Raw genomic sequence first — 9,518 nt, 5'->3', positions numbered from 1 at the left:
AGTAATACCCTTTTCAGTCTTTTAAAGGGCGACCTCGTAAGAAACTTTTAACTTTTAAGTGATCTATACGCTTTTTAAACGTGCTTTACATGATTGCTGCAGCTGATTTAACGTAAATAAGCTACACTGTTAACATCGACTTAATAAATTAGACAACTCCCCACCATACCCCAATCATACCCCCACCATACCCCCACAATTCTCCCACCATACCCTCCACCATGCCCGACGATACCCCACCATCATATCCCCACCATACCCCACTATACCCCCATACCTCCCACAATACCCCCACCATTCCCCATACCCCCACCATACCCCCATACAATACCCCCACCAAACCCCACCATACCCCCGCCATACCTCCCACAATACCACCACCATACCCCCACCATACCCCCGCCATACTATCACCATACCTCCCACAATACCCCCACAATACCCCCACACAATACCCCACCATACCCCCAACATACCCCACCACACCTCCCACAATACCCCCACCATAACCCCATCATACCCCCATCATACCCTCACCATACCCCCACCATACCCCCCATCATACCCTCACCATACCCCCACCATACCCCCACAATACCCCTATCATACCCCATCATACCCCACCATACCCCCACCATACCTCCCACAATACCCCCACCATACCCCCACCATACCCCCATCATACCCTCACCATACCCCCACCATACCCCCATCATACCCCCATCATACCCCCACCATACCCGACCATACCCCCACCATACCTCCCACAATACCCCCACCATAACCCCACCATACCCTCACCATACCCTCACTATACCCTCCACCATACCCCCACTATACACCCACCATACCCCCACATACCCCATCATATTCCCCACCATACCCCCATAATACCCCCATCATACCGCCATCATATTCCCCACCATACTCCCACCATACCCCCACCATACCCCCACCATACCCCTACCATACCCCCACCATTCTCCCACCATATCCCCGCCATTATCCCCACCATTCGAGTAAAGACCCAACTCCCCCGATACATTTGGAAAAATTAATGTACAACTGCAACACAATCCATTCCTTTCTTTTCTAGCACTTGATAACTAAGTCATATAAACACGTCATACTACATATTTAAGCACCCAACTTACATTTAAATTATAGCCCCCAACTAAACGATAAGTTTTTCCAGTAAATCTATTAATGTTCGTTCTATTGTACACATGCGTCTTATTTAAGGAACATTTCTATTATTAATACGTTTATTTTTTGTTAGCACAAAATTTAGTCTTTGCTCACATAAAAGCAGTTATGTTAGTAAAAAAGACCAAACGGTGTGGCCATACAATATTGATACGTCAGTTTTGTCCTTCATTAATACATGATGGTCGAATGCTCAGTTATGTGATTCTCGGACCAGAGATTGTGTCGCCACTAAAAACATATCATCGTGAACCCTAGATCCTTCGAACACCCTGACACAATTTATACCATACAAAGTTAATTTGAAATCAATATCCTGCCACATCTTCTCAAACATAAAAAACGGAAACAAACTAATGAATGATTTTTCAGGATAATTTAAAACGCACGGGTATATATTTATTGAAAATACAATACTTTACTTATCAGTAGAAATGCACATTGTGTGTTCATGCTAGTATTGCAAACAGTGTAGTGTTGCTAGTAATGCAAGCAGTGTTTTGTTGTTAGTAATGCAAACCGTGTATTATTGCTAGTAATACAAACCATGTACAATTGCTAGTAATAAAAACCCTGTATAATAGCTAGCAATGCAAACCGTGTATTGTTGCTAGTGATGCAAACAATGTATATTAGCTAGTAATGTAAACCGTGCATTATTGCTAGTAATGCAAACCGAGTTCTATTGCTAGTAGCACAAATCGTGTATAATAGCTAGTAATGCAAACAGTTTATTCTTGCTAGTAATGAAAACAGTGTATTTTTGCTATGAATGCAAACAGTGTATTCTTGCTAGTAATGTTAACAATGTGTTATTGCTATAAATGCAAACAATGTATTCGTGCTAGTAATGAAAACCGCGTATTATTGAAAGTAATGAAAACCGTGTATTATTGCTAGTAATGCAAACAATGCATTCGTTGTAATAATGCAAACTGTGTATTCTTGCTATTGATGTAAATAATGTATTTTTGCTAGTAATGCAAACAGTGAATTCGTGCTAGTAATTCAAATCGTGTATTATTGCTAGTAATGCAAACCGAGTATTATTGCTAGTAATAAACATAATGTATAATAGCTAATAATGTAAACAGTGTATTCTTGCTCGTAAATCGAATCGTGTATTATTGCTACTAATGAAACCCGTTTATTCTTGTTAGTAATGCAAACAGTGTATTCGCGCTAGTACTGCAAACAGTGTATTCTTGCTAGATACGAAAACCGTGTATTATTGCTTGTAATGCAAAAGTTTTTATTACGTAATAAACCGTGTATAATTGCTAGTAATGCAAACCGTGTACGAGTACTCCTAATACAAACCGTGTTTAATAACTATTAAGTTAACAGTGTATTCTTGTTAGTAATGTAAACAATGTATTATTGATAGTAATGCAAACCGTGCATTATTGATAGCAATGCAAACAGTGTATTCTTGCAAGTAATGCAAACAGTGTATTCTTGCTAATAATGCAAACAGTGTATTCTTGCTAGTAATACAAACAGTGTATTCTTGCTAGTAATGCAAAAAAGGTTTCTTGCTAGTTATGCAAACCGTGTATAATAGCTAGTAATGCAAACAGTGTATTCGTGCAAGTAATGCAAACAGTGCATTCGTGCGTGCTAGTAATGCAAACAATGCATTCGTGCTAGTAATAAAAACTGTGTATTCTTGCTAGTAATCTAAACAATATATTCTTGCCAGTAATCCAAACAGTGAATTCGTGCTAGTAATACAAACTGTGTATTCTTGCTAGTAATCTAAACACCATATTCTTGCCAGTAATCCAAACAGTGAATTCGTGCTAGTAATTCAACTCGTGTATTATTGCTAGTAATGCAAACCGTGTATTATTGCTAGTTATGCACATCATGTATAATAACTAATAATGCAGACAGTGTATTCTTGCTAGTAAAGCATATCGTGTATAATTTCCACTAATGCAAACGTTTATTCTTGTAAGTAATGCAAACAGTGTATTCGTGCTAGTAATGCAAACATTGTATTCTTGCTCGTTATGCAAACCGTGTATTATTGCTTGTAATGCAAAGTTTTTATGAGCTAGTATTGGAAACGTGTATAATTGCTAGTAATGCAAACCGTGTACGATTGCTAGTTATACAAACCGTGTATAATAGCTAGAAATGCAAACAGTTCATTCTTGCTAGTAATGCAAACAGTGTATTCTTGCTAGTAAAGTTAACAGTGTATTCTTGCTAGTAATGTAAACAATGTGTTATTGATCGTAATGCATTATGCTAGCAATACAAACATTGTATTCTTGCCAGTTATGTCAACAGTGTATTCTGGCTAGTAATGCAAACAGTGTATTATTTATTAGTATTGCAAACCGTGTATTGATGCTAGTAATGCAAACAGTGTTTTTTGCTAGTAATTCAAACAGTGTATTAGTGCTATACATGCAAACAGTGTTCTTGCTAGTAGTGCAAACAGTGTATTGTTGCTAATAATGCAACCAGTGTATTATTGCTATTAATACAAACAGTGTATTCTATCTAGTAATGCAAAAAAGGGTATTCTTGATATTAATGTTAACCGTTTAGTCTTGCTATTATTGCAAACCGTGTATAATAGCTAGTTATGCAAACAGTAAATTCGTGCTAGTTATACAAACAGTGCATTCGTGCTAGTAATGCAAACCACGTTTTTTTGCTAGTAATGCTAACCGTGTATTCTTGCAAGTAATGCAAACAGTGTATTCTTGCTAGTAATGCAAACCTTGTATTGTTGCTAGTAATGCTAACAGTGTATCATTGCTACTCATGCAAACCGTGTATTCTTGCTAGTCGTGTAACTAATGTATTCTTGCTAATAATGTAAACAGTGTATTCTTGCTAGTAACGTACATAGTGTTTTCTTGCTAGTAATGTAAACAATGTATCCTTTCTTTTTATGTAAATAGTGTATTCTTGCTAGTTATGCACATACTGAATTCTTTCTAGTAATGCAAACAGTGTATTTGTGCTAGTAATGTAAAAAATGTATTCTTGCTAGAAATGTAAAAAAGTGTATTCGTGCTTGTAATGCAACTAGTGTATTCTTTCTAGTAATGCAAACATTGTTATCTTGCTAGAATGTAAATAGTGTACTCTTGCCAGTAATGTAAATAGTGTATTCTTGATCGTAAAGTAAACACTGTATTCTTGCGAGTAATGTTAATCGTGTATTCTTGCTTGTACATGTAGTGTAAACAGTGTATTAATGCTTGTAATGCAAGTAGTGTATTCTTGCTTGTAATGCAAACAATGTATTCTTGCTAGTAATGTAATAAGCGTATTCTTGCTAGTAATGTAATAAGTGTATTCCTGCTAGTTATGTTAACAATGTATTCCTGCTAGTTATGCAAATAGTGTATTCGTGCTAGTAATGTTAACAATGTATTCCTGCTAGTTATGCAAATAGTGTATTCGTGCTAGTAATGTAAACAATGTATTCCTGCTAGTTATGCAAATAGTGTATTCGTGCAAGTAATGTTAACAATGTATTCCTGCTAGTTATGCAAATAGTGTATTCGTGCTAGTAATGTAAACAATGTATTCCTGCTAGTTATGCAAATAGTGTATTCGTGCTAGTAATGTTAACAATGTATTCCTGCTAGTAATGTAAACAATGTATTCCTGCTAGTTATGCAAATAGTGTATTCGTGCTAGTAATGTTAACAATGTATTCGTGCTAGTTATGCAAATAGTGTATTCGTGCTAGTAATGTTAACAATGTATTCGTGCTAGTTATGCAAATAGTGTATTCGTGCTAGTAATGTTAACAATGTATTCGTGCTAGTTATGCAAATAGTGTATTCGTGCTAGTAATGTTAACAATGTATTCGTGCTAGTTATGCAAATAGTGTATTCGTGCTAGTAATGTTAACAATGTATTCGTGCTAGTTATGCAAATAGTGTATTCGTGCTAGTAATGTTAACAATGTATTCGTGTTGTTATGCAAATAGTGTATTCGTGCTAGTAATGTTAACAATGTATTCCTGCTAGTAATGTAAACAATGCATTCCTGCTAGTTATGCAAATAGTGTATTCGTGCTAGTAATGTTAACAATGTATTCGTGCTAGTAATGTTAACAATGTATTCCTGCTAGTTATGTAAACAATGTATTCCTGCTAGTTATGCAAATAGTGTATTCGTGCTAGTAATGTTAACAATGTATTCGTGCTAGTAATGTAAACAATGTATTATTGCTTGCAATGTGAACAGTGTATTATTGATAGTAATGAAAATATTGTATTCTTACTAGTAATACAAATGGTGTATTTTTGCTTGTTTAATATGCAAATCTTGTATTATTGCTTCACAGTCGAAACAAAAGTTATGTACATGAAGATAACAGTTTGACTTATTACGTATCTGCTTTTACCAAGTTTTTGCATTCATTTAATGATAAAATTTTTAACATTATAGATGGGACAATCTGATAACGTCACACACGATATACACTAGATCTATGCATTTTGTTTGTTTTTGTTTGTTTAGCTATCAGTACGTGAATTGAAAACACATACAAATACGACAAAATCGAGGAAAACAATGTTTACTGCATTCACAAATTTTACTTCAATTAAAACAATCCAAATATATACATATTACATACATTTTAAATTTCTATTGTTTCCTTTCAAGAAATTTCCACACATATATAAGCAGACGACTACACTAGTTTCTTATATCGCCAATGGGAGTACTCTCCCTTTGGTATGACATCCCCGGTATTCGGTCTCCCAATAAAATTGTGAAGGATATTATAGTGTACATGCTACATGGCAATAGCATCTATTGCTTGCCAAAAAAAAAATAGTGCATATAAGTAAAATAAATATTTTTAAGGATTTTACGGGAATTTAATTATTATTTGACGTAAATCATTAAATGCTGCATTTGCATATGTTCATAATTATGTTAATTGTTTTCTTGTTACCGGAATTACGTCACTGGAGCGTACTCAAGTTTATCAAATTCATAATTATATATGGTTCGCAATATAACGCAATTAAAATAGACATGTTCATGCACCCTAAGTTGATCATTTCCCAATGTCGTAAGATAAAAATTAATCGCATAAAATGTAGACTATTAATTTATTTCAATCTGAAGGTTTCAATATAAATTTAAATATATTTCACAAGTCAAAGGGAAACAAACCAAAACAGTTTAACCTCATGCATGATTTACTAACATTGGAGTTATCAAACACTGGTTCGTGATCCACGTGCACGAAAATTTCAAGAGTCACCATTGATTGACTTACTTCTTTTGTTTTGGAGGAAATAATATAATTTCTCAAGTGAACAATTACTTTTATTTTATAACAATTAAATTACAAATTAAATTATGACATGGATGTATTATTTTTCATATTTCGCAGTCGTTATTAATAATGCCTTTATTGTTTTTATTTTTTCTTTCTTCTTCTTCTTCTTCTTCTTCTTCTTCTTCTTCTTTTTATTATTATTATTACTATTAGTACTATTATATTGTTCGGATTCTAAAATAAAAAAAATACCCTTTTCATTTGTTGTTTTTTTTTGTCCATGAATATAATTATATTAATTGTGTACCCACGATATGAATTGTCCAAAACACATTTTTAATACCACTTCATGTGTATTTGATTATCGTGTAGTATTCGTTAAATTTCATTTGCTTAAGCCCTGAATTCCTGTGGTTTTCATTCCCAAAACCAAAGTTGTATATGCATGTCATATTTGACCGCGTAACTCTTAACCGTACAGTAAAAGTCTTTTGGAAGATAAAGAGATGTTTATATTCAGATCCATAAGTAACTGACCAGATTTTAGAATGTTCTAATAAGGCGAACACGACCTCCAGTTAATTTAGGTCAATATCGTGTGTCCCACCATTCAAAACCGGAATGAGATGGTAATTCCAACTTTATTATGAAACAAATGTTTCAAGATGCTTGCCCACAACATTCGCTTATTAATTGGGTTACTCTGTTTAAAAGGAATATGAGTCTTTGGAATATTGATTGTTAATGCGTTTGCTCGGCGATGGGCTTTTTACCAACGTCTAGTTATTGGGAAATTGGTCACGTGATCAATTGAAAATAAAGGACCGGTTTGTGATGACATGGTATACCTCCAGCTGGAGTTTCTCTTTGTTTAAATTAGTTGTCAGGTTCTTTCGATTTCAGCAATATACAATGTAAATATCTTCATCGTTCTGTGGTAAATATGTTTCTTTTTGATTGATTCACCATACCCGTAGCCAGCAGGGGGGGGGGGGGTGCATTCGCACCCAATCTTTTTGGACGAGTAAAACAATTGTACTCTAAATTGCACCCATCTTTATTGGACTCAAAAACGGAAATTTATTTTTTCCAGGGACCCAGTGAGTCTTCGTATTTAAGCGTTAAAATAATGTTGTATTCAATATGCAACCAACAGGTCTCCATATAATTGATTTTTCGATTAAGTCATTTCCAAGATAGCGCGTGATTTTTATTTACAAGTTTTTACCTTTTGTTTGTTGAAATCATTAAAAGTTGTGACAGCAAAATTTGAGAAGATCTAAGTAGCCAGTCCCCGCAAAATGGAATTGGAATCTTTGTTGCAAATAGATATTTGTTTTCTGTATAATGCAAAATTATTAACCTGGCTCTCTAATCCGTATACAATCGATACTTATTTATAGATATTTGATAGTAAATGATTGTTTTGTAACTTTTGTATTCGTTATTAATGTCTGTTAAAGCTATAACTGTAATAGATACATGTATCATAACAAAATATTGAAACCTACTTATTGTGGGTTGAAATCCCAGTACAATAACCTTTTAGACAATTATCTAAATGGTTGGAAAAACAATTTGATTAACTTGAAAAAATAAATAATCTTATAAAAATGAAAATACATTTAAGATGATTATTAAAGGAATGTTATGTCAGCTTCCGAAAATTACTGAAATCGAAGGACATCCTTCGACTATTGCCGAAGACTTATGAGTCACTGGTTAATAATTTTGCATTATACCACGATATATAACAATAACACATTGTGCACAGAATTTTCGACGGACTGCGTTGTCTTTTTGTTGTATCCCCGTACAACCATTTTCGGATCCCCTAAAGGGTTTTCCAGCAAAAAAATATCAGCTATGCTCAAGTCATGATACATTTTTTTAATGACAAGAAAACAAATCATAATTACAAAGCCATGTTCCTTTTTTTCTAGTTTACCAACACTTAATGGCATCTGTTCTGCTCCACATACAGAACTTTCCACAATGTTTTAATTATGTCATACTTCACACTATGAATGTCCTACTCTTAAACAGTTGTTATAATGAATATAAAACGTTATAATATATGATCAGATGGACGTTAACGTTTAATTTTCATTGTGACGGATCTTGAGCATTTAATGGGCAAATAAGTACATCCTTTTTCTTCAACGTCCTGGTATACGTTGTTAAGGACTTTGAGACCATAGGGCCAGTAGTTTGTGGTTATAGGGTTAAAGTAACCAGTTATACTATTTTGATTTCTTTTTAGTATTGATGCATATAAGAGAAGACCCAGTTTTGTTAATCAGTGTTTGTTGTACAATACACTATTAGCACGTTTTGAGCATTGCCTCTGGTACTATCCATAGTAGCAGAAATATAAGTGTTTTGAAAAAAATCAAATATTGTCATGTAATTTGCTCGATTTATGAATGATAGAATTTTAGAATGGTAAAACACACCAATTTTATCAAGATTCAAATATTCCAATAAATAATGATATTTTATACCGTTCTTATTGTTGATTTCACATTCTATAAATTTGTGTTGCATATGTAAACAAAGAGTGTGCGCGCATACTAGTGTCGGGTTAAACACGGTATAAAATGATGTATATCCGTGACTGATCGAAAAAGGTGGTTATTGAAAACGTGGTGGGGAATACATATATGTTATATCATATTCATGGGATCAGTCACTGAGTATGGTCAATGAAAGTGAAATTTCATATAAAAATGCTCTGTTACGTCAGTCTCTATATACAGTTAAAAAGTGACCAGAATGCAGGACTTTACGTTTCAACATCCCCTCCCGCACATACTCCCTTCGCCACTTCGTTGCTCAATAACAATCGTCTATGTCAAAAATTCGCACCCCCCCCCCTTTTCAAAACCCTGGCTACGGGCCTGTTCACTAACCATTCGATGATTGTTTAGGTTACCACATATAAAAGTTCGCGGTGACTGTACTGTTATACCTCTATGGTTCGGAAAAACATCAATACACTCTTTTGTTCAAATGAAAACAGTCGATATTCATAA

This window comes from Dreissena polymorpha, chromosome 5 (assembly GCF_020536995.1).
Source record: "Dreissena polymorpha isolate Duluth1 chromosome 5, UMN_Dpol_1.0, whole genome shotgun sequence".
NCBI classification, from domain to species: Eukaryota; Metazoa; Mollusca; class Bivalvia; order Myida; family Dreissenidae; genus Dreissena; species Dreissena polymorpha.
The sequence above is the reverse complement of the archived record's forward strand: the minus strand, read 5'-3'. Positions refer to the sequence as shown.